Source organism: Rhinatrema bivittatum, chromosome 9, assembly GCF_901001135.1.
Source record: "Rhinatrema bivittatum chromosome 9, aRhiBiv1.1, whole genome shotgun sequence".
Classification (NCBI taxonomy): domain Eukaryota; kingdom Metazoa; phylum Chordata; class Amphibia; order Gymnophiona; family Rhinatrematidae; genus Rhinatrema; species Rhinatrema bivittatum.
Window position 1 is genome coordinate 170,184,906 of NC_042623.1, and position 25,224 is coordinate 170,210,129.

Here is a 25,224-nt window from a genome sequence, read left to right on the forward strand (position 1 = left end):
TCTGTTACACACACACCAGTCTCTCTCATTTCCATGCTCACTCTCCACGTGCACAGGCTTCTCATTCCCTGAATCACATTCTCTCACATTCACACACACCAGTCTTTTTCTCTCACACACACAGTCACCTTACCAAGCAGTCTCTCTCTCTCATGCATGCACACTCACCCAGGTTTCTCACTCCCACAACTCCAGGCTTCTTATGCTCATGCTTTCCCACATACCCAGACTTCTCACTTCCATGCTTTTTCTCTCACACACACACACACATCAGTCACCTCCCTGACTAATGCCTCACACTCTCACATACACATCAGTCATCTCCCTGAGCAATCACTTTCATTGTCTCTCACATACACACACACATCAGCTCTCTGACCACTCAATCACACACAGGCTGGCTGGCTGCTTCTCACTCTCTCTTACTCACTTCCTCTTCCCCCTACATATGTCACGGAGTTTTTTGCCGGTCTGCGGCGCGCGCTCCCGGTCTCTCCCACTGCCGTTGCCGCTGGGCTGTCAGCACGTTCAAGCCCAGTGGGAACGGCAGCGGTGTTGGAAGAAGCTGTGGCACCCGCGGCTGGCCTTTTCTTCTTCCCGCGCCTGCCCCCCCCCTCCCGTGACCCGAAACAGGAAGTGATACACGGAGCGGTGCGCGGGAAGGAGAAAGAGCCGTGCTGCGTCGGCTGCAGCATCGGCCCCCGAGCAATTGAACCAGCCGGCAATCGAGAAAGGAGTCAGCAGCATGAGCCCCCGCAGGCCAAGAAAGAAGAATCCCTTCGGCCGCGGGGAGGCTCATGCTGCTGACTCTTCCTGATTGCCGGCTGGTTCAATTGCTCGGGGGCCGATGCTGCAGCCGACGCGGCACGGCTCTTTCTCCTTCCTGCGCACCGCTCCGTGTATCACTTCCTGTTTCGGGTCACGGGAGAGGGGGGGCAGGCGCGGGAAGAAGAAAAGGCCAGCCGCGGGTTGCCATAGCTTCTTCCAACACCGCTGCCGTTTCCACTGGGCTTGAACGTGCTGACAGCCCAGCGGCAACGGCAGCGGGAGAGAGACCGGGAGCGCGCGCCGCGGACCGGCAAAAAACTCCGTGACATATGTAGGAAAGAAACTCGAGCGAAGGCACGCTGCCCGATTGGCCGGTGCTGGGCAAGGCTTGCCCAGCACCGGCCAATCGGACAGCGTGCCTTCGCTCGAGTCACTCCCTCCTCCCCCCCCCCCCCCCGGACGCTGTAAAAAAAAAAAAAACAGTTCATTCTCCGCTCCCTCGCTCCCCGATTGGCCGGCCAATCGGGGAGCGAGGGAGCGGAGAATGAACTGCCGCCTTCCCTCTGCAAGGGAAGGCAGCAGTGCCTCATTCCCCGTCTGCTCTCAGCAGTGGGTGGGCCGGATTCAGACCGTAGGCGGGCCGGATTCAGCCCGCGGGCCGCCCCTTGCCCAGGTCTGCTCTAGATGTTCAGTATTGTCTTTCACGGACTGAACTAGCTGTGCCACTTTGTCCACAAAAGTCTTGAGACGGGAAGCCAACTTGGAGGAGATTTTATCTGCAAGAGTCTCCCCCTAAGGGACTGAATGTAATCGGTATCCAGATCATCCCTTGTATGGATAAAATTCAGTTCCTCCTCCTCCGAGGCAGAGCCCTCCATGCCAGCTGCCAATAAGGCCTTTGTAGATCAATCCTACTGCAAAGCCCTTTAAGCCTTGCGATTCACCCACAGGGAGGGAATAGAGTGTTTATTAGCAACTTTCGAGGCTGACATTGTAAAAATATAGCTCTGTCTTCCACTTTAATCAAAGGATGAAGACGGATGGAATGGGAACTCTAGTAGGCAGCTTCCTCTCTCCTCGCGGCATAACCGAAGTCTCAAGTATTCTTTTGTTTAAAACAGCCATGATTCTTGAAGACTGGAAGGTGGCCAATGTGATGCAAATTTTTTTGAAAGGGTTCCAGGGGTGATCTGGGAAACTAAAGACCAGTGAGCTTGATGTCAGTGCCGGGGAAAATGGTAGAAACCATTCTTAAAAATAAAATTTCTGGCTATATAAATGAAACTGGCTTAATGGAGAAGAGTCAACATGGTTTTAGCAAGTAGAAGTCTTGTCTTACCAATCTTTTAGAATTTTTTTGAAGGTGTAAATAAACATGTAAATAATGGTGAACTAGCTGATATAGTGTTTTTTGGAAGGCACTCGACTCTCCCATGAAAGACTCCTTGGGAAATCACATAGTCATACGATATGAGGAAGTATCCTATTGTGGGCTGGTAACTAGTTAAAAGACTGGAAACGGAGGGTAGAACTAAATGGTCAGTTTTCCAAATGAAGAAAAGTCATTAGTGGAGTACTGGAACCTGGGCTATTTTAACATATTAATAAATGATCTGGAAAAGGGAATGAGTGAGGTATAAGGATGCTTTGAAAAGGTTTTCCTATGAAGCCAAACTAGTTTGGTGACGGTGAAGAAACAAAGATTATTACAGCAATGAAATTGCACTGATCAGACTTGCACAAAATATCTAAGGCTGCTGAAATGCTAGAATATATGCTAAATGTTAAAAAGTATGTAAAAGGTCAAAAATTATGTTAAGGCTCAACACTGAGTTTTGTTTTTGCCTTCTGGCTCAATTTACAAGAAATCACAAGACTTACTCGAATTCAATCTCATTAGCATATATGAGATATATCTAATTAGGTTATATCCAATTAGGACAATGTTATGCCTACAAATTAATGCATTGGTGTGAAAATTAGAGGTGACCTATTTAACCTATTGTATCACTAACATGTTTATGTTTAAGATTTATAAATCGCCTACACACAAAGGATTAAGTGATAATAATTTCAAACACGCATGGGGTAAAAATATACACAGACCACAATAGAAACAAAATCTTCAAGGTACAGTATATATTAGCACGATTTAGCTAAATTCCTATATTAAACTACACTAAATAGAAAAGTAGGCTTGTTGGAGAGGACAAGAAAACGTTCTCGGAGATTCCTCCTGAATTGCCTTGCTGGTAATCGTACTCTCCTGTGATAGCCCATTTATCTCAATAAATCTTTCTTTTTTAGCTACCAGTGTTAAATGTTTATTTATAACCCACAACACTTCTGGCAACAAAGATGGGATATAGAGTGAGAAGGGGTACAGCATGGCTTTCCTGATTAGTGAGTAAAGACTTGTTCCTTGCCTTGCTTCCCTATACGGAGGTCCCCGTTTCTATTCCTTCCTCCCATGTAGGGAACCCCATTCTGTTTTAGGAATTTTCTACAGCATATCGGCAGGTGAGAGAAATTTGTTTTATTTGGGTTTTTTGGGTTAAGTTTTTGTTTAGTTATTGAGTGTTTGCTTAGGAGACAGTTAACAGGAGCTGGTATTTGATTAAGCCTAGGCACGGTGTTGTGTGAGATCTCAATCAAATTATACTAATGCTGTTAGTGTGGAGGACATTCAAATGGTGAATGCATGTTAAGTGCTTTTAAGTGTGAGAGTGTTTGCTGTGTGCAGCTGCATAATTAATTAATTTATTTAATGCTTTATATACAGTCGTTCCGATTTCAATCACAACAGTTTACACAAACAATAAAATAATAAGATCAATAAATCATAATTAAAATTACAATAAATATCTTATAAAAAACAAATTACAGGGTTAATACAGTAAAAATAATAAAATTATAAGATAAATCGTAACCAAGAGAAAAGAATAAGAGAAAAGAAAAAGAAAAAAAATAAGATCCTTATTCATCTGAAAATTATTTAACTTCCTTGCCATGATTCAGATATTCTGATCCCTCAAAAGCCATGTTTTTAGATTTATTTTTTTTTAAAATCATAAAATCTGTTTGCAGCCTTAAATCAAGAGGTAAAGAGTTCCATAGTTTAGATCCTGCTATTGAAATGGCTCTCTCCCTCACCTTACTTAAATGTGAAGTTCGTATAGAGGGAATGACCAAGAGGCCTTTATTTGCTGATCTTAAGTTTCTCTTTGGGCTGTAAAGATGTAAGGCTGCATTAAGCCATTCTGTTTATCACTGTTAATAAATCTGTGCAGTAGACAAAGAACTTTAAAATCCATTTTATATTTTACTGGCAACCAATGCAAGGAAATTAAAATTGGTGTAATGTGATCAAACTTTCTACACCTAGATCGAATGTCGGTATACAAAATAAATAAATAAATAAATAAATAAATAAATAGTTAAAACCCTAGCTGTAGCATTCTGCTGAAGCTGCAAAGGTCTTATTATACTAGCCAGAAGGCCAAACAAAAGGGCATTACAATCTAAATTAGAAAATATTAGCACCTGGAGTACTGTATGAAAATTTTCATGATTGAGTAATGTTTGAAGTGTGTTATATCCATCTCTAATTTTCAAGCTAATATGTTTTTTATTGTTCAAGTCACTATCAATAGTTATTCCTAGATCGCATGCATGACTAATTCAATTTTGGTGGAGTCCATTTGAAAATGGGGAAAGTTATTTATTGTCAGTTTTCTATTTAATAATATAATCTCAGTTTTTCTTAAGTTCAGGATCAATTTCATATGAGCTAATAGTTGTTGAATTGCTGAGAAATAAATATTAAAAATCAAAATCAACAAAATATCATATGTGTGGAAACTAGATACATTTTTTGTTTTTTATTATTTTAATTATTTTTATTTAATTTATTTATGATTGTTATGAGCGGGAATCTCATAAAATGCTCAATTTTGGCAACATTAGCTTATTAAAAGCTTTAAGCAGTCTGACTCTTTTAGACTGTAACTGTAAAATTTTTTAATCATTGATTCCCGTTCATGAAATGAAATGTGGGACACAATAGACTTTTTTTTGCTTGTGATATCAAGCCGAATGTATCTTCAACAAATTTGTTTAGAATTGACTTTGTCGCTGTGATAACAGATGTGAAAGAAATCGGGGCTATCGCTCTGTTTTAGAGCTGTAGCCGCTCCGTTTTACTCAAGCTAACACTTCACTTGAGAGTCACTATTTTTCTTTGCCCAATATAAATATTGACTAATTTCAAAGTATTTTCTCTTGAATCTTTAATTGGCACCAGGAATTGAATGTCATCTGCATATAGATAATATTTAACGCCTAGTCTGTCTAGTAATTGGCAGAGTGGTAGCATATAAATATTAAAGAGGGTAGCAGATAAAGAAGATCCTTGTGGTACTCCTGAATCCATACTGAATTTCTCTCATATAGAATTACCATTTCTAACTTGAAAAGAGCGAGTCTGTAAATATGAAATAAACCATTGAAGAGTTGTACCATTAAGGCCAATTTCAGACTATCTACGAATTAGGATCTGGTGACTGACCATATCAAAGATGGCTGAAAGGTCAAGTAATACCAATAAATATGTCTGACCTGCTTCAGATCCCCTTAATATGGTATCTGTTAAGGCAAGCAATAATGATTCAGTGTTAAAATGTTTTCTAAACCTGAACTGAGACGGAAAAAGTATGATATTTGTATCCATATGCTCTGCCAACTGGGCCTGTACTACTTTTTCCAATATTTTGGCCATAAATGGTACATTTGAAATAGGTCTAAAATTATTTAGCATATTAGGGTCAGAATTTCCCTTTTTTAGTGTTGGAACTGTACATTTTAATGACAAAGGTATTTTGCCTTAATAGGAGAATAAATTAACTGAACCACTGATTTTAATGTCGAAGTGGAGATAGTATCTAAACGATGAGTTGCCTATAGTGAATGAAAAATAGCATGCTTACAGTGTGAATGATCTGAATTTGAAGAAATAACAGTTTTTAGCATCTTTTTCTTTTCTGTAATGTTTACTGGGGTTTTTTTCATTACCAAGATTGGATTAAAAACTCAACATCGCTAATGTATTGATAATGAGACATTTAATTATTAATAGTTATTTTTAAACAATTCCAATTAGCTTAAATTTTATATGACAAACTTGGAAAGAGAACAAATATATTGCACTTTACTCAAATATCCTGGTTTCCTATTCTATCATTTATTAGAGCGCTGGGCATTTCTGTTTTAGTTTGATCATCCCAATATTTTATCTCTATGCATTGACCATCCATTTTCCTTCATAAAATGCTATTAGTTTATAAGAAATATTTATGAACTGTTTCTGATAATGTATAGTCATATACTATCCCTAATTTCTTTCATGTTTCCATAAAATGACGCAGATTTAAACTCCCCATTGTGAAATTGCAAATGAACTTTATGCATATGCCAAAAAGATCAGACTGCCAATATTGTTTTACCATTGCAATAAGTACTTCATTGACCAAACTGGAAGGATGAACTAAATCATTAAAACTAAATTGACTTAGACTGATTAAATAAAAAAAGAGCAGGGGTTACCCCTGCCTAGAAGTACTGCCGGCTACCCTGCTAAGTATTAGAGATACAGCAGCCAGAAATACTAATCTAAACCCATCTGAATGTATTACTGGGCATCTCATGCCAACACCCAACATCCTCAATACTTGGAATAATTTTGATTGAATGTGATTTGTTACAATTAAAAGACTCAATGATTTCATATTACAAGGTATTATTTCTAACACCTCCCAACATATCAGTGTTGCATTGCCAAGACCACAAGTAGACAGGCCCTTTAAGTCCCTCATCTGCTGAACTCTCCAACAGTTTGCCTAAACTCTACAAGGAAGGGACCCATCAGGGACCCACAGAAGGCAGGTACTTGAACCCTGATAAAGAATACCTTTCCTGCACAAGCAGGCCGATTCTGTCAGAAGCACGGGAAGAGGGCTGCTCTGTGTTAAGCGCCTGCTTTCCCAACGCTCGCCCAGCCATCTCTCCTGGGCACGTGATCCCATATTTAAATGAGGGGTCGTGCTAAAAGGAAACGCTAGGGACAAATACGCGCCCCTAGCACCTCCTTGGCCCAGGAGAGGTGGCTCTATCAGCGGGTTCAGGAATTTTAGGATCGTGTTTTCCAAACCCTGACAGTCATCTGTTAAGAAATTTGAGCGTCCGTTCTCCTAACCAGACCGGCCAGCACTTTTTTTTTTTTTTTAAATAACATTTTTATTCATACTGAGAATTCCAAATACAAATACAAAACACTGATAGACAGGTGCAAAAACAATCATCTTATACAAGATCATCGGCACACAATATACAAAGTTATACAACTTTACTTATCTAGATAGTAGGTGGGTACAACTGGGAATCTATCTAATTATAGTAATAAATTTTCTAATAGTACAATAATATATCCCGTTTATTCCCAAGAACCCTCCCTATCCCACCCTACCCCACTCCCAGGTCGAGAAGGAAAAGTATTACATTCCACATATTTCTTTGCAAGAGAGTTTTACAGAAAAAAAGAAGAATTAACAAGGTATACTGTAAGAGCACAGCAAAGTTCTCAACATAAACAGCAAACACCTAGGACTGAAGAGAGTCCCAGAGGAAGCATGATCCGATAGAGGGAGCTCATTAGGCTTCCACACCTAAGTGGGGTTCATACTCTGCCATTGCCAGTAGCATTGCATGATTCCTCAAATCTATGCATTTTATCTTTCTTCAATGCAGTCAGTTTTTCCATATAGTATATCCACTTCAGGCGGATAAGTATACTGTCAAAGATGGGGGGCTTTAACATTCTTCCATACCTTCGCTATTGTTCCTCTCACCGCATGGATTACAGCCCAGAGAAAAAGATACTGCTGCATTGAAGCATTGTCAATGGGGCTATTTAAAAGAGTAATCCTAGGGGATAGTGTCAGGGGTAGTTTTAATAAATCTTTCAACCAACCCTCCACCTGTGTCCAGAGTGGTTGTAAAACCGGACAGGACCACCACAGATGTAAGAAATCTATCATGCTGCATTTCCTCCAACGCATATTGCTAGCGTTAGGAAACATCTTATTCAACCTAACTGGTGTTATAAAGTGTTATTTAGGTGGTATACAACTGTTTTCCATCAGAGAAGAGGAGATAGAACTATGGCGTGTCTGCAGAAAACAAAGGTCCCAGTCTTCCTCAGCAAACACTACTGCCAAATCTTGTTTCCAGGCAAGCATGCATTTAGGGGCAGATTTTCAAAGGATTTACACGCATAGAGAGGTTACGCGCGCCAGGCTTATTTTCAAAAGGCTCAGCAGGACGCGTGTAAGGCCCGGGCTTGAAAAAAGAGGCAGGGCAGGGCAGTCTGGGGGGGCGGGACAGGAGCCTCCAGGCACAGCGGCCATTTGCTGCTGTACCCGGGATTGCAGGCCAGCCATCGGCCGACGTGCGCCTGCCCAAGGCAGGTGTAACTCGGTAATATACATTTTTTAGGGGGGTTTAGCTTAGGGCTGGGAGGCGGGAGAGTTAGGGGAAGGGAAGGTGGGGTAGGGAACAGAGGAAGGCAGCGCAGCTCGGCACGCGCAAGGTGCACAATTGGGCCCTAATTTTATAACATGCACGCGGCTGCACATGCGTCTTATAAAATCAGGTGTATTTGTGTGCGCCGGGTTGCGCGTACAAATGTACGCCCTCACGTATGTTTTAAAATCTGCCCCTTAGCCTTTTGTCCACTAAATATAATTTCAAAATCACCCCTTTCATCATATGGGCATTATCACAGTTGCCTTCAAGTAGTGATTTCCCCATGCATAAATCCTCTTGTACTTTCTTAGTGAACAAGAATGTCTCAGCTGCAAATAGGCAAAATAGTCCAGATGTGATAAATGAAACCTATCTTTAAGCACATCAAAGGGTGTTACGGTCTGCCCCTACCATACTTGCCCAATTGTAGTTAACCCGCTTCTCTGCCCACTGACGAAATGGCTTGCCCTCTCTCTCTTCACTGGGAAAGCTTCACATTGCCTAATTGCTGTTGAGAAAGTGCATTGCCGTTTACCCACAAGATGGGGACACCATGCTCTCCAGAGCATCAGAGTGCATGCCGTGCATGGGGATATCTCGGCAAAATTATAAGATTTTACCTGTCGTCCAAAATCTATCCCGGATATATCTGTCCTCCAACATTCCTTCTTCCACTACCACCCATTTGTTTAGGTCTTGCTCTATTGTGAAATTCAACAACAGCCTTCAATTGGGATGCTATGTAATATTAGGGACTCCCAGAACACCACTTATTTTAGGTTGAAATAGTACAGATCTTGAGATTCGTGGTGGCCTTCTTTTCCATATAAAGGAAAAGATCTTCCGCTGAAGTATTTTAAGATATCCCCGTTGGTACCCTACAAGGCAGCGTTTGGAAGAAATACCCAACTTTTGGTAAGAGAAACATTTCCACCGCAGAAATCCTACCTAGCCAAGATTTAGTTAACTGCTCCCATGATGCTAAATCTTTCCCAAGCTTTTTAAACAAAGGTACATAATTTAAGCAAAATAACTCAGAATATTCCGACCCAATCATTAACCCTAAATATTTCACGGCTACTCGTGCCCATTGGAAAGGGAAAAGCCTCTTGAGCCGCAAAAGTGAATGCTCCTGCAAAAAATATAGGTAACAACTCTGATTTATCAATACTGATTTTGAAACCAGATACCTTCCCATACTCATCTAGCTCCTTCACTATGAAGCTCAGGGATACTTCGGGCTCCGATATTGATTTTCCCCAATTTGAATGCCTTTAACGGCTGAGTTTTGCCTGATCCTTTCTACTAGTGGTTACATATAGATTGCAAATAATAATGGTGACAATGGACACCCCTGCCTTGTTCCGTGTCGAAATTCCTTGAGTACCAACCATTGATCTTCCATCCCCATTTTCCCCATAACCTGAAATAAGAAGGACCAATGTACTCGTTCAAATGCTTTTTCAGCATCTACCCCAAACAGAACTGAGGGGATTCGGTTCGCTTGGCATGGTGGGTAAGGTTGATAATCTTCCTCATGTTATCTCCCGCCATACATCTGGGCATAAAGCCCCCCTGATCTTCATGTATCAATAAAGAGATAACAAGATCCAATCCCTTAGCCAAAATCTTAGTTAATAATTTCAAATCTACATTTATGAGTGATATTGGCCGGTAAGAGCTGCATAGCGTTGCAACTTTCCCAGGTTTGGGGATTATGGTTATTCCTGCCATTTTAGAGAACGGTATCAAAAAGCCTTCTGTCTGGAGATAATTGAACATCTCCAGACAGAACGTCGGTATATAAAAATGCTAAATAAATAAATAAATCTCGACCAACAGACCAACTACTACCTCTTTGAACTTCTTATAGAATACAGGGGTAAAGCCACCAAGGCCCGGGGCTTTTCCAGCTTTTAATTCTGCAATGGCCTCAAGTACCTCAGCAGAGGTAATCAGTCCCCCCAGATTCCTTGCCACCTTCTGGTCCAAGCATGGAAGTCTAACACCAGATAAAAAGGAGTCAATGTTTGAGTCAATAATATTGGGGTCTCTAGCATATAATTCAGCATAGAACTGATTGAATCAATCCCTTATTTTGTCTTCATCTATTATCATTGTCCCTTTGCTATCTTTTATTTTTATTATTTGGGATTGGGAGATTTCGGACTTTTAGTAGGTGGGCGAGTAGCTTACCAGCTTTATTACCATGCTCATAATGAGCCTGCTTCAGCAGATCCATTTTAAATACCATTTCCTCCATCTCTAATGCCTGAATTTGTAACAAATATCCCTTAGCTCTTGCAGCAGCCTGGTTGAGGGATTCCTTTTATGCGCCTGTTCAGATTTTTTTCAATTGGGCAATCGGTAGTTGTCGCAGCCGCCCTTTTTCTTTTTATAGGAGGCTAGGGATACCAATCTCCCCCCTAAGCACAGCTTTTAAGCAGTCCCATAATACAACTGGATTCACATCCAATGTTTTAGTGAATTGGAGGTACTCAAGGATTGCTGCCCTAATTTGTAATTCTGTATCTTGATCCTTTAACAGGGAATCGTTGTTTCCAAAATCTCTGTCCATTATCTAAAGGGGTTCCCTTCATTTCCCACCACACTGGAGCATGGCCCGACCATGAAATATTCCCTACCCTGGCCTCCTTAGTAACCAATGCTAGGGATCTATCGATTAGAAAGAAATCAATTCTAGTGTATATATATCATGGGGTATCGAGTAAAAAGTATAATACTGCTCTGCATAATGCTTATCCAGATATCAATTAAGTTCCATCTTGACATAAAACTGTGGAGTGATTTCCTATCTAGTGAGGAATGATGTACACCCCCTTTAGAACAATCCACCGAGGGGTTGCAAACTATATTGAAATCGCCACCCTTTATTACCTTTCCACATTCAGATTGCAATAATATCTTATCTAGCTCTTGGAAAAGCTCTCTGAAACACCTTTGGGCAGTAAATATTAACCAAGATGAGTATCTCCTGTTGTATGCGAAGGTGCACAATCAAAAAACGTCCCTTCTCATTACAGTACACCGATTCCATCTGAGCCCTCAGGTCCTTGAAGATGAGGATCCCAACTCCAGTATATTTATGAGATGGAGAGCTAGCTGCAAGAATTAATCGGTTATACTGTGGGAAGGATAATAATAATCTCTCATCTTTTTTATGCAAATGCATATCCTGTATAAATGCAATTGTAGCTTTCAGGGAGAGCAATTCTTTAAACAGAGCATTCCTTTTATAAGGGGAATTTAAACCTTTAACATTTAACAAGACAAGCTTAACAGTAGCCATTAGATAATTACATAGTTACTCATCCATTCCAAATAATAATAGGACAAAAGCCCCCTTTCTAGAGCCAAAATCTTGAAATAATTTCTGCTTTAGGTATAAAAACATGTCCCCTGTCAACCATGAAAAACTGTCCTCTCCCTCTCTTACCCACCTATTTATTCCCTTCCCCACCCCCCCCTACTCTCTGTAACCGCTACCACCACAGTAATGCCTCTCAGAGGGAGTGCGTACCCACATCCCCCCATCCCCCAAATACCAATGAAAAAAAAACTGTGTCACACTATCATGACATCAGCCCCATTAAACAATGCTGAGAGTCCTAATACTACTTTTCAAAAAGTTGTAAATGAAGGTTTACTGTCCCCATGGTGCTGCATGAACACTGCTACATGTGGCACCCTCCCAAGGGAGAAGGTGATCATTAGATTTTCACCAGAGTCTGGAGCCATTCTTGCCCATGCACTGCCATCTGGGCTTCTCCACTGCTGCTTTTGAGCGCGCATTATCAGGCTGGGCTTGTGCAGAAAATCCCAATGGAGCCAATATTGGAGTTGCTTCTTCTTCTGAGTAGATCTTTGATGTAACCCCATTTATAGTGAACGCCAGTCCACAGGGGAAAAGCCAACAATAACGAACATTCTCCCTGCGCAAGAATGATGTTACAGACTGGTCTTTCCTTTTCTTTAATGTTATGGAAGCCAGATCATTGTAAACTGCTATGCTGTGGCCTTCCCAGAAGATATTATCCATGGTTCTCGCCTGTTTCAAGTGATAACTATGAACACATGCTATTATGTCTCTGGGGATGTTCTTCTTTGGCACCCCCAACAATCGGTGCACCCGGTCTAATGCAATATCATCATTGCCAAGATAATCAGCATTGTTTCTCGGATTTAAAATTGCTCGATACATCTTCCACACTACCAGAACTGCGTCTTCAAAGGCCTCAGTTTCTGAGACGCCTTGGATGCGATTATTAGATCTTCAAGACCTGTTCTCAAGGTCTTCCACAATTTAGTGCAAACTCCAAATTTATTTTTTGGAGACCTGCAATCTCCGTTTTTAAAAAACTCATCTCGGAGTTTTGATCTTCCATGATGTTTCACCCAAGGCCGATAACCTCGAACCACCAGAATCATAGGAGAAGAGCTTTAGATCTACCGGCTTCTTCCTGGAAGACATTCTGCAATCCTTCACAAAGCAGAATTAGGTCTTTTTGACCAGAGCTGGGTTGATTTTAATAGTATAATCGGGGCCATGTGGGAAGCAGAAGGCTCAAGCGTCCATCTTCAGCGGGTGACATCACTTCCCCTAGCACTTTTTAAAAAATATTTAAACATTTTTTTTTTTTTTTTTACATTTTTGGTTTCTCCGACTTAATATCGCTAGGATATTAAGTGGGATGGTGTTCAGAAAAGCAGTATTTTCGGCTTTTCTATACACTTTTTCAGGCTGCTCGTAAATTAACGCCTGTCCAATTTCTGAGCGTAAAATGTGCGGATTGGCCACACATTTTACTTTCAGTATCCCGAGTGACTAACTAAGAGCCTCATCAACATGCATTTGCATGTGATGAGCACTTTTAGTTTCCAGGGGGTTTGGCCGCATGTTTTCGAAGCGCTAAACCCCTTACATTATAAGGAGTAATAGACGTGTGTTAAACAGTGCGCACAGCCAAGTGTACTTTACAGAATCGGCCTGAAGATGTAGCTGCACATTGCTTTCTCAGTCTGATTTATGTTATCACAGCACCCCAATAAAACTGCACCAATCAAAACACACAATCACACCCACACACGAAAAACCCAAACTCCTCACTATTGAATTTCAAAAACACATCTGCACTAGAAATTGAAACCACTCTCAAAAAAATCAAACCTGCCTATCACCCCTCAGACAACCTGCCTACCAAAATATTACTCACAAGCCCAGCTACTACAGCCAAACACATCGCAAACATACTGAACAAATCCATTACCCTAGGCCAAGTCCCAAAGCAACTCAAGCACGCCATTATCAAACCCACTCTCAAAAAACCTAATTTGGATCCTAACGAACTAGCCAACTATCGCCCAGTATCAAACCTCCCTTTCCTCTCCAAAATACTGGAAAAGATTATCAACAAACAACTCACTGAATACATTGATGAACACAACATACTCTCCACATCTCAATATGGTTTTCGCAAACACCATAGTACAGAAACACTACTCATCACCCTCTCAGAATCTATACTTAAAGCCATGGACAACGGACAATCCCACATACTTGCACTATTAGATATCTCTGCGGCATTTGATACCGTCAACCACCTCACACTCATCAAACGCCTCATGGAAATTGGCATTGCTGGCACAGCCCTACTATGGTTCCAATCATACCTTAGTGACAGAAGCTACAGTGTAAAAATTGGTTGTAACAAATCTAACCCTGTCAAACTATCTCAAGGAGTACCACAGGGTTCATCCCTCTCTTCTACACTCTTTAATATATACCTCCTCCCCCTCTGCCAACTCCTCTCGAAACTGGGTATCCAGCACTTTATATATGCTGACGACGTGCAGATACTCATCCCTATTAATGATTCCATTGCAAACGCAATGAAGATCTGGAACTCTGCGCTGAGATAAATAAACTGCTCTCCGATAATTTCCTTGCTCTCAATTCTAACAAAACAGAGCTACTCATTCTCTCCCCTCCTAACAACCCTTCAGGCAGTCTCTCCCCCACACCCTCACTACCCAGTTGCCCTCCTACCCTACTAGTCCGCAACCTTGGCATTATGATAGACGATCAATTTAATCTCAAAAAATTCATTTCAGCCACCATAAAAAGCGGATTCTTCAAACTCCACACCTTGAAGAGAATCAAACCTCTTCTTCATACCTCTGACTTCCGCACAGTTCTGCAAGCTATGATCCTGTCCAAACTTGATTATTGCAACGCTATCCTCCTAGGCTTACCAAAAAATACCCTACAACCTCTACAGTTATTACAAATGCTGCAGCACGCATCCTTACCAACACTCACCGTCATGACCACATTACTCCCGTCCTTCAATCATTACATTGGCTCCCCGTAACCTCCAGGATAGTATATAAAGTACTCACACTCATACACAAAGCCATCCATAACCATGACATGCAATGGTTCCCTGAACATCTCCTGCTTCACACTCCGACAAGACCCACAAGAACGCATCACCTGGCCAAACTCCAGATACCCTCTCCAAAGTTCATGAAGCATACCACCTTTAGAGAGCGATCTTTCATCATCGCAGGAACCGCCCACTGGAATAAAATGCCTTCCCAATTACGCCAGGAACCTTGCCACAAAAAATTCAAGCACAATCTTAAAACATGGCTGTTCAAACTAGCATACCCTGACTAACGATCTATCTTTCCCCTAAGATATGACATGACCGCCCAACCGACCGCCCACCTGACCCTCGCCCTTTCTCTTTTCTCTCCCTACCCAATTGACCCTCGCCCCTTCTATCTCCTCTCCCCTCCTCCCAACCTCTATAGGTCTCCTCCTCGTCCTCCCCTTCCATCTATTACTTCACCCTGCTAATTATCCTGATTGCTTTATATAACTTTATTGTCAAAACTAACATGTACATTTGTATATATTTCTCGTATTATCATCCCCTGCCCTATTAACCGCTACCTGTTAATGTTATTATTGTAAAGCTTGTTGCTAAGTTATTATTATTATTATTGTAAAGCTTGTTGCTAAGTTATGTTACATTGTGAACCGAGGTGATGTTTTGCAAACGTGCCTCGGTATATAAGAAACCCTTAAATAAATAAATAAATTAAATAAATAAATAATAGTACTGCCTGATGCTAAAAGAAATGTCTGACAACTGCAATCCAGAGGAGCCTTAATCTTACCAATTGTTGGAAATGTTTATAAAGGCCATGTTCTGATCTCCTAGACCTTACAGATTATTGAATTATCTCAAATCCTTGATTCAGCTGAATGGTGTTTTCAATACAATCCAGGAGAAACATCATGACCTCAGTAAGGATGACTATCCACAATGTCTTTACATTATTGAAGATGTTTATGTTTATTACTACTTGATTAATTGCAATTAATTACATTGGTAAAACAAAGCGATGTACAAATAAAATTCAAACAAGGCTAACAAGTTAAAACTAGCAAACATTTATCATAAAACATCGAAATAAAACTAGTTAAAATATAACAAAATCATAATGCAACAAAATATTTTAAATGAATAAAATAAAGCATTAAGATCAATATAAATAAAATACAAGATAAAATGATAAACCAAGAAACGAACAAGAAAAGCAAAGAAATTAAAATCAAGTAGTACTCAGGTGAGGGAAGGCTTGTACAAACAGGTGAGACTTCAGTGCCTTTCTTAAATTTCAAGAACTCTTTCTCAAGACTAATACTGAGTGGCAAAAAGTTCCAAAGATAAATAAGAAAAACAGACTGCTCTCAAACTCTCAAAACAAATGTTTCTAATAGAGGGCAGCACTAAAAGCTCTTGCAGTGAAGATGCAATAGAAGAGAAGGTAGACGGGAAATTACAGAAGCAAGGTAAGATGGCGTGCCCCAACGCAAAGCTTTTAAAGTAAGGCATCCTAATGAAGGTTTTGGCCCTTCTCCCTGGCTGGAAGAAAAATGCAATCTGTAATATGTACTATTAATACTGACCCTTGAACTTTTTAAAAAGACGTTTCAATTTATATTCCTGTGAACAATTCTACTTCTCCTAACGTTTATCATGAGTCCCTTGGTTCTAAAAATCATTTGCTTCTGAACTTCCTGGCTTTGCTGACCATAACTGCCATGTCCCTGCCAATCTTGTTCTTGCTCTGCGACATCTTGATTTAGTTATATAGAGGTCAATATTCAAAAGATATTTAGATGGATTACTCACAAATTATCCATCTAAATGGCTAATGTGGCACATTAAGCTGCTTATCCAGCTAAATTATAGCCTATTAACTACTAATCCGGCTATAATTCAGTCATATAAAAAAAAGGGTGTTTCAGGATGTTCTGGGGAGGGGATGAGATATCCAGCGAACCTAGCTGAAAATCAGGTATATTTGCCTAGGTTAGCCTGATAACTTTAGACCTGCTTCAGACATAATTCAAGCCAGGCAGTATATCCAAGTTGTAGTCATCCCCCCCCTCCCCACCAAACCTTTTTAAGATTAGCAAAATTGCCCAGTATTGTAGGCTGGGCCCCCATCCCACTTTTATATTCATAACGAGACCTGCCTACCCCCCACCCACAAGGAAGGAGTGTTGCGCTTGTACCCCATCCCCCTGCCCCTCCCCATCGAAGCAGATACCATCTTATTTTATTTACATATTTTTATATACCGACTTTCCTCAAAAAGAAATCAGCCGGGAGCGAGGGACCCTTTGCTCCGCTCCTGGCGCCTCCAGCGCTGTTGTGACAGAGGCAATGCTGGAAGCATAAGCTTATGTTAAAATTTACGCTTCCAGCACTGCCTCGTTTAGCTGTACTAAAAACATAAGAAGTTGTCATACTAGGTCAGACAGAGGGTCCATCAAGCCCAGCAACCTATTTCCACCAGTGTTGCCAGGTTACAAGTACCTGGCAAGTTCCCAAACATTAAATAGATCCAATGCTACTAAAGCTGGTAATAAGCAGTGGCTATTCCCAAAGTCAGTTTGATTAATAGCAGTTTATTAACTGCTCCAGGAAAGTATCCAAACTTCTCCAGGAAAGTATCCAAACTTTTTTTAAATCCAGCTACACCAACTGTCTTAACCACATCCTCTGGCAATGAATTCCAGACCTTAATTGTGCGTTGAATGAACAAGAATGGAGAAATTACTTACCTGAATTTCGTTTTCCTTAGTGTAAGCAGATGGACTCAGGACCAGTGGGTTATGCTCCCCTGCCAGTAGATGAAGACAGAGCAAGCTAATGTCACAGTATATATACTCCTGCAGTGACCCCAGCCTGCCAGTATTCTCTTCAAAAGCAACTGTGGACAGACTAGCAAAAAACGAATAAAAACTTGAGTAAAAACAGGCAACCATACCTGTACTCAACCAACAAGAAACACTGAATTCACAGGGACTGGATGAAAACTTACCAGTAATCCCTTAGTACCCAGAGAAAACAGGAGGACTATTGACACACTAATCAGCAGCCAAGGGCGGGAAGCTGAGTCCATCTGTCTACACTAAGGAAAACAAAATTATCATGTAAGTAATTTCTCCACTTCCAAGCGTATAGACAGATGGACTCAGGAACAGTGGGATGTATCCAAGCTACTCCCAAACAAGGTGAGAGGCTGCTCGTAGTCCAGTCAACACCGCACATGCAAAGGCTGCGTCCTGGAAAAACCTGGAAAAAGTGTGTAAAGACGACCACGTCACAGCTCGGCAGTTATCGATGGGAGACAACAATCTAACCTCTACCCATGACACTGCCTGAGTCTAAGTGGAATGAACCCGAACCTGAGTAGGCAACAGCTTCTCAGCCTCCACATACGCGGCTGTGACCACCTCCTTAATCCAGCGAGTTGTGGTAGCCCGCGAAGCTGGAGCGCGCTGCTTACTCTCACCATGGAAGACAAACAGGCAATCTGTCTTCCACAAAGACTCAGAAATCTCCAGATACCGCACCAACAAGTCTCTTGACATCCAAAGAGTGCAGGATGAGATACTCTTCCACATCCCTGACCTTATCCACGGACAGCAAGGAAATGGACGATTCAAATGAAAATCCAACACCACTTTGGGCAAGAAAGATGGAACAGTAAGCATCTTTAATGCCCTTGGAGTCACCTGAAGGAATGGCTCCCAGCAAGGCAAGGCCTGCAGCTCAGAAATTCGATGCACAGAACATATAGCCACCAGGAACACTGTCTTCAAGGTCAACAACTGCAAGGAAAGGCTATGCAGCGGTCGAAACATAGGGCCTGCCAAGAAATCCAGCACCAAGTTAAGACTCCACAAGGGAATTGGCAACCTCAAGGGAGGCCTAAGATGCTTCATTCTCTTCAAAAAAACGGACCACATCAGGATGAGTTGACAAGGAATCACCATTCACTGGATCCCTGAAACAGGCAAGAGCTGCAACCTGCATCTTCAAGGAATCAAGGGCAAATCCTTTATTCAACCCATTCTACAAAAAAAATCCAGAATGAGCAGGATCTTAACCGAACAAGGAAGACACCATGTTTCTCACACCAGCCTCAAATACTCTCCAAACCCGCACATAGACTAAGGAACTGGAGAACTTTTGAGCGCGGAGTAAGGTGGAAATCACCACAGAAGAATACCCACGCTTCAACAGGCAAGCCCTCTCAAGAGCAAACCGTAAGTCACAACAGAGTCATTTGCTTGTGAAGAACCAGACCCTTCTGTAACAGATCCGGGTGTGATGGGTCTCCACCAAGAATCTTTGCAAATCTGCATACCACGGACATCTGGGCCAGTCCAGCGCCACCAGGAGTACTAGCCCGCTATGGCCTTCGATTTTGTGAATCATCCTGCCCAGCAATGGCCACGAAGGAAAGGTGTAAAGCAGACCAGTATGAGAGCATCTATGCCCAGGGACCACTGATCTCTCCTGTGACAACAGAATCGAGGAACTTTTGCATTGCGAGACGTCACCAGCAGGTCTAGGAATGGAAGGCCCCAGCGAGCCACAATCTGCTGAAACGTCTTGGCAAACAATACCCATTCTCTGGGTCCAGACTCTCCTTGCTGAGAATGTCCGCTCTTACGTTGCCTTTTCCAGCAACATGAGAAGCCGAGATTATCTGTAGATGTCCATCTGCCCATTCCATAAGCTGGTCTATTTCCAGTAACATCTGCTGGCTCTTGGCTCCTCCCTGGTGACTGATGTAGACCACCATCATTGCGTTATCCAACATCATGTGGACCACTTGATCCTTCAGCCTGTGTCTGAACTGCAAGCATGCCAACTATACCACCAGGCTTCCAGACTACTGATGTTCCAGCGGGAATCTTCGGCATTCCAACGTCCTTGGGCTGCCAGCCCCTGACAGTGAGCCTACCAACCCTGAAGACTCATATTTGTCGTGAGCACCAACTAGGTCGGGGAGGATAAGGAAACTCCCTTTCTCAGATGAGCATCCTGTAACCACCACTGAGGCGACAGCAGATTTCCATCGGCAAGTGGAGCCGAACTGAATAGTCCTCAGACGGAGGGTTCCAACGAGAGTAGAGAGCACTGAAGAGGATGCATGTGCACTTCCAGAGTTGCCGCCATCAAGCCGAGCACCTGTAGATAGGGTCACACTGTCGGGCATATAGCATTCACCAACTGACGCACCTGAGACATCAATTTCTGAATTTGAACTTCTGGCAAGAAAACTTTGTCCTGCCCCATGTCAAACCAAACCCCCAGGTACTCCGACAACCGGAATGGCTGAAAACTGCTCTTAGCCAGGTTCACCACCCAATCCTGCAACAAGGAAACCACCTTGTGTGTCACCAGGCTGCTCTTTTCCTGAGACTTGGCTTGAATCAGCTAGTCATCCAAGTAGGGGTGCACCAGGATCCTGTCTCTTCTCAAGGCTGCTGCTACCACCACCATAACCTTGGAAAATGTTCTGGGGGCAGTGGCTAGACCAAGGGCAGCGTCCGAAACTGATAATGTATTAGGATTCCCGGCCGTGGCCACACGTGCCCAGGCCCCCTTACCTGCCCCAGGAGGCGGCCAGTCCCGGCTCTCCCCCTCGCCGCTTGCTGTGGCCAAGCGCCGATCCCTGCTGGTGTGGCCTCTGCATGCCGTCGCCTGTGATTTAAAGGGCCCGCGGCAGGAAAATTTGCCGCGGCCCGGGGAGATGACGTCACCCAGGCGGATATATATACCCGGCCCTGACTCCAGCACTTTGACTCAGCAATGGGTCCTGCTCTGCTTCTAGAGTGCGTAGTCTGTTGTTCCTGATCCTGTGTTTCAGCCTTGCCTTCTGATCCTGTGTTCCTGCTCCAGCCCTTGGACTGACTTCCTGGTTTTGGACCTTTGCCTGGTAATCCGACTCTGTTTGATCTCTGCCTGCCTAACCCCCGCCTGGTATTCTGACTTTGCTTGACCTCCACCTGCCCTGACCTCCAGCCTGTTTCCTCGTCTTTGCCTGTCCGTTGCCTGTCCTGACCTTTGGCCTGCTCCTGGTTACGTCTGTCCACTGCCTGCCTCGACTTCTGCTTGCCTGACGCTGCTTAGCCTTCTCCTCTGGATCCCACGATGTGAGAGACTTTCCTGCAGGCTGCGACACTCAAGGGCTCAAACTGCGAGGAACGTGGGTTGGTAAAGGTGAAGCTCCAGTTGGGTCTTCTCAGCCAGCACCACCTCCTGTTGACGAGGACCACTAGGGGCCCTCTCCTGATGGCAGCATCAACCTCGTCTCAAGGGTCCATACACGCAACATAATGGCACCCCAACACCACAAAATATAGAAAATGTTGTTTCCAAATGGATGGGACAGTCAGATCCAGGGAGGTCAGAAATTCCCCCGTTAGCACTACCATTATCACAGAGCATAAGGTTTCCATGTGAAAATGAGTCACCTTCAAATGACAGTTGATCCTTTTGAGATCGAGGATGGGTCGAAAGGAACCCTCCTTTTGGGCACAACAAAATAAATGGAATATTGCCCCATACTTTCTTGAGACATGGGCACCGAAACCACAACCCTCAGCCGGAGGAGCCTTTGAAGCGTAAACTCCACTGCCTGCTTCTTCTGCGGGGAGTAGCAAGGGGACACATATCCTTCTCGTATCACCTCGGGGACCCACTGGTCCAAAGTGATCTTGACCTACCTCTGATAAAAGAGAGGCATCCCACTATCTCTTGTTCCCGAATGTGGGTCGGCAAACCTTCATAGGGAAGCTCAGGAAGGTCTGTCACCCAAGCCCACTCCTCTCTTGGGCTGTCTGGTATGAAAGGCCTGAGACCTACTGAAAGGTCAGCCCTCTGAAAGGTCAGCCCTCTGAAGGAAAGAAGCCACTTGGAACCTCGGAGATGAACCCTCATGCCAAAGGGTCGCTGCAACTGCTTCTTATCCTCCAGCAAATGAGGAACCGGAGATTTGCCCCACTTACTGGTCAATTTCTCCAACTCGCTCCCAAACAAGAGCAAGCTTTTAAAGGGCATCTTTGTGAGATTAGCTTTGGAGGTTGCGTCAGCTGACCAATTTTGCAACCAGAGCTGACGCATAGCCGCTATCACCGAAGGCACTCCTCTGGCTGAGGTATGGACCAAATCACAGCTTGCGTCTGCTAAAAATGCAGCAGCGGGCTCCATGACCACTCTGGAATTCTCTCCAGAATTATCAACCTCCTAAGAGAGAAGCAGACAAGATCGTGCCACTAGGGTGCAACAGGAAACAATCTGTAAAGTCACTGCCACTGCCTCAAAGACTTGCTTAAGGATAGACTCAATCCTCCTATCATGCACATCCTTCAGGGCCGCTTCCTCCACAGGGATAGTCGCCTGCTTAGAGACGGCACATACCAGTGCATCCATTTGGGGAAAACTCAAACGCTCTCTTACAGCTGGATTCAGGGGTACAGATCTTCCAATGTCCAACCCCCTTTAAAATTTGCCTCTGGGGTGTCTCATTCAAGATCAATTCCTGAATGGCGTCCATCACAGGGAAAAGACAAGAGACTTTACGCAAGGAAACCAAAATGGGATTCTTCTTCAGCTCCAACATGGCAATTGGACCAGAAACACCCAGCTGCTTCAAAGTTTGGGAAATCAAGGCCGGCAGTTCATCTCTATGAAAGGACCGCAACATGGTGCTATACGGTTCCAATCCTGAAGGAATTTCCCCATCTTCCAGGGAATCAAGATCTACCTCATCATCAGTGCCCTCCGAATTCCTGTGAGGAAGACCTGCAAGGAGCAGAGGCGAGCTTTGGCACTTTAGCATAGGACTGGAAGAGGGAGGAGCCACTGGCTGAGAGCCGATCTAACCGGATTGGGTGAAGCGGAGGACTGCGCCTGAAGAAAAGTTTGAAAGCCTTGAAAAAAATTCCACCCCAAAAAAAGCAGCCAGATCCAGATCAAGCCCAGAAGGAATTGCAGAGGGGCACACAGAACTGCCCTCTCCTGCAGAGCAGCCAGTCAAGGGAGAACAAAGGTCAGGCATCCCTCCAGCCAAAGCTGTCCCATCATCAGAATGGGAGGAGCCAAGCTTAGCAAAATCCAAGTATGACAACTCTCCTTGAGTATCTGAACAGTGCTGATACATTAGAAGACGACAGGCTGAGAAGCCTTAATATGACAGGCAACACAAAGAGAAAGGTGCTTAGGCTTCCTGTTTACTGGCGCCATCGTGACAGTAAACATGCATCTGATAGGCTCACACACAAACATTTATGCACACAAATATTAAGTGCCAGAGAGGCAAGCGTAGCAAGACACACAACAACTTGTGTGTCAAACGAAAGCGTTGAAGCCAGTTCAAAATTTGTGCACGCAAAAGGCACACTCAAAACGGAGCGCACAACACATGTGCAGAGCTGACACACTGACAGCCTGTAGAGGGCAGCAAAACACGCACAGAAGCGCATGAAAACGCTGCTGCAGCCCTGCCACACAGCGTACAATCCAAAAGCCTAACTGCTAGGCCTAGCCCACCAGGCCGCTCAACCTTCCAGGCTGCCCAGTTTCCCAACCCCAATAGGAGTGGGAACGAATGTCGGGACAGCACGCTGAGCACGGAGACCTGAGGAAGTCCTAAAACCCCTCCTGTCTCTGTTTTGAAGGTAAGCTTTCTCCTTTTTTTTTTTTTTAAACCTTACCTGAGCTCAGCGCTTACCAGCTTGAGTACAGAGACGGTCTCCAGCTGCGGGGGGAGAGGGCATCTGCCATCACCACTGTGCTCGGCCTCCTGCCCACAGCTTCCGAACCAAGGCATACCTCTGAGGGACCATGGAGATCACCTCAGGAATTCTCAACTAGAGGAGGGACATCTTTTGGTATCACCACTGGAGAGCAGGGCTTTCTTTTCCTTAATTCAAATTTCAATTTTCTCCTTTCAAAAAACCCGAAGCAATCCCCATAGGAAGATGCACGTCCACCATCTGCTGGAGACGGAGAATGGCAGGCTGGGGTCACTGTGACATTAACTTGATCCATCTGCTGGCAGGGGAGCATAACCCACTGGTCTTGAGTCCATCTGTCTACAATTAGGAAATTTTCTCCGATTTGTTTTAAATGTGCAACTTGCTAACTTCATGGAGTGCCCCCTAATCCTTATATGATCTGAAAGAGTAAATAACCGATTAAAATTTATCCATTCAAGTTCTTTCATGATTTTACAGATTTCTATCATATCCCCTCCCTCAGCAGTCTCGTCTCCACGTTGAACAGACTTTAACCTCTTTAGCCTTTCCTCATAAAGGAGCAGTTCTATCCTCTTTATCATTTTGGTCGCCCCTTCTCTGTACCTTCTCGAGTACAACTATATCTTTTTTGAGATGCAGTGACCAGAATCGCATACAGTATTCAAAGTGAGGTCTCCCCATGGAGCAATACAGAGGTATTATGACATTCTCAGTTTTATTCACCATTCCCTTCTTATTAATTCCTAATATTCTGTTTGCTTTCTTTTAAGAACATAAGAACATGCCATACTAGGTCAGACCAAGGGTCCATCAAGCCCAGCATCCTGTTTCCAACAGTGGCCAATCCAGGCCATAAGAATCTGGCAAGTACCCAAAAACTAAGTCTATTCCATGTTACCGTTGCTAGTAATAGCAGTGGCTATTTTCTAAGTCAACTCAATTAATAGCAGGTAATGGACTTCTTCAAGAACTTATCCAATCCTTTTTTATACACAGCTATACTAACTTCACTAACCACATCCTCTGGCAACAAATTCCACAGTTTAATTGTGCGTTGAGTGAAAAAGAACTTTCTCCGATTAGTTTTAAATGTGCCACATGCTAACTTCATGGAGTGCCCCCTAGTCTTTCTATTATCCGAAAGAGTAATTCACATCTATCTGTTCTAGACCTCTCATGATTTTAAACATCTCTATCATATCCCCCCTCAGCCGTCTCTTCTCCAAGCTGTAAAGTCCTAACCTCTTTAGTCTTTCCTCATGGAGGAGCTGTTCCATTCCCCTTATCATTTTGGTAGCCCTTCTCTGTACCTTCTCCATCGCAATTATATCTTTTCTGAGATTCGGCGACCAGAATTATACACAGTATTCAAGGTGCGGTCTCACCATGGAGCAATACAGAGGCATTATGTCATTTTCCGTTTTATTCACCATTCCCTCTCTAATAATTCCCAACATTCTGTTTGCTTTTTTGACTGCCGCAGCACACTGAACCGACGATTTCAATGTGTTATCCACTATGACGCACACAGAGACAACGATTTTAATGTATTACCCACTATGACGCCTAGATCTTTTTCCTGGGTGGTAACTACTAACATGGAATCTAACATGTTACTACAGCATGGGCTATTTTTCCCTATATGCATTACCTTGCACTTGCTCACATTAAATTTCATCTGCCATTTGGTTGACCAATCATCCAGTCTCATAAGT

At 43.2% G+C, this 25,224-nt stretch overlaps 1 protein-coding gene across 2 annotated transcripts in view; it reads right to left on the reverse strand.

The window, feature by feature from the left end:
• UBXN7 (UBX domain protein 7) overlaps nucleotides 1-25,224 on the reverse strand; it is a 255,626-nt gene that overhangs the window by 114,278 nt on the left and 116,124 nt on the right. The gene's annotated exons all lie outside the window — the stretch shown is intronic.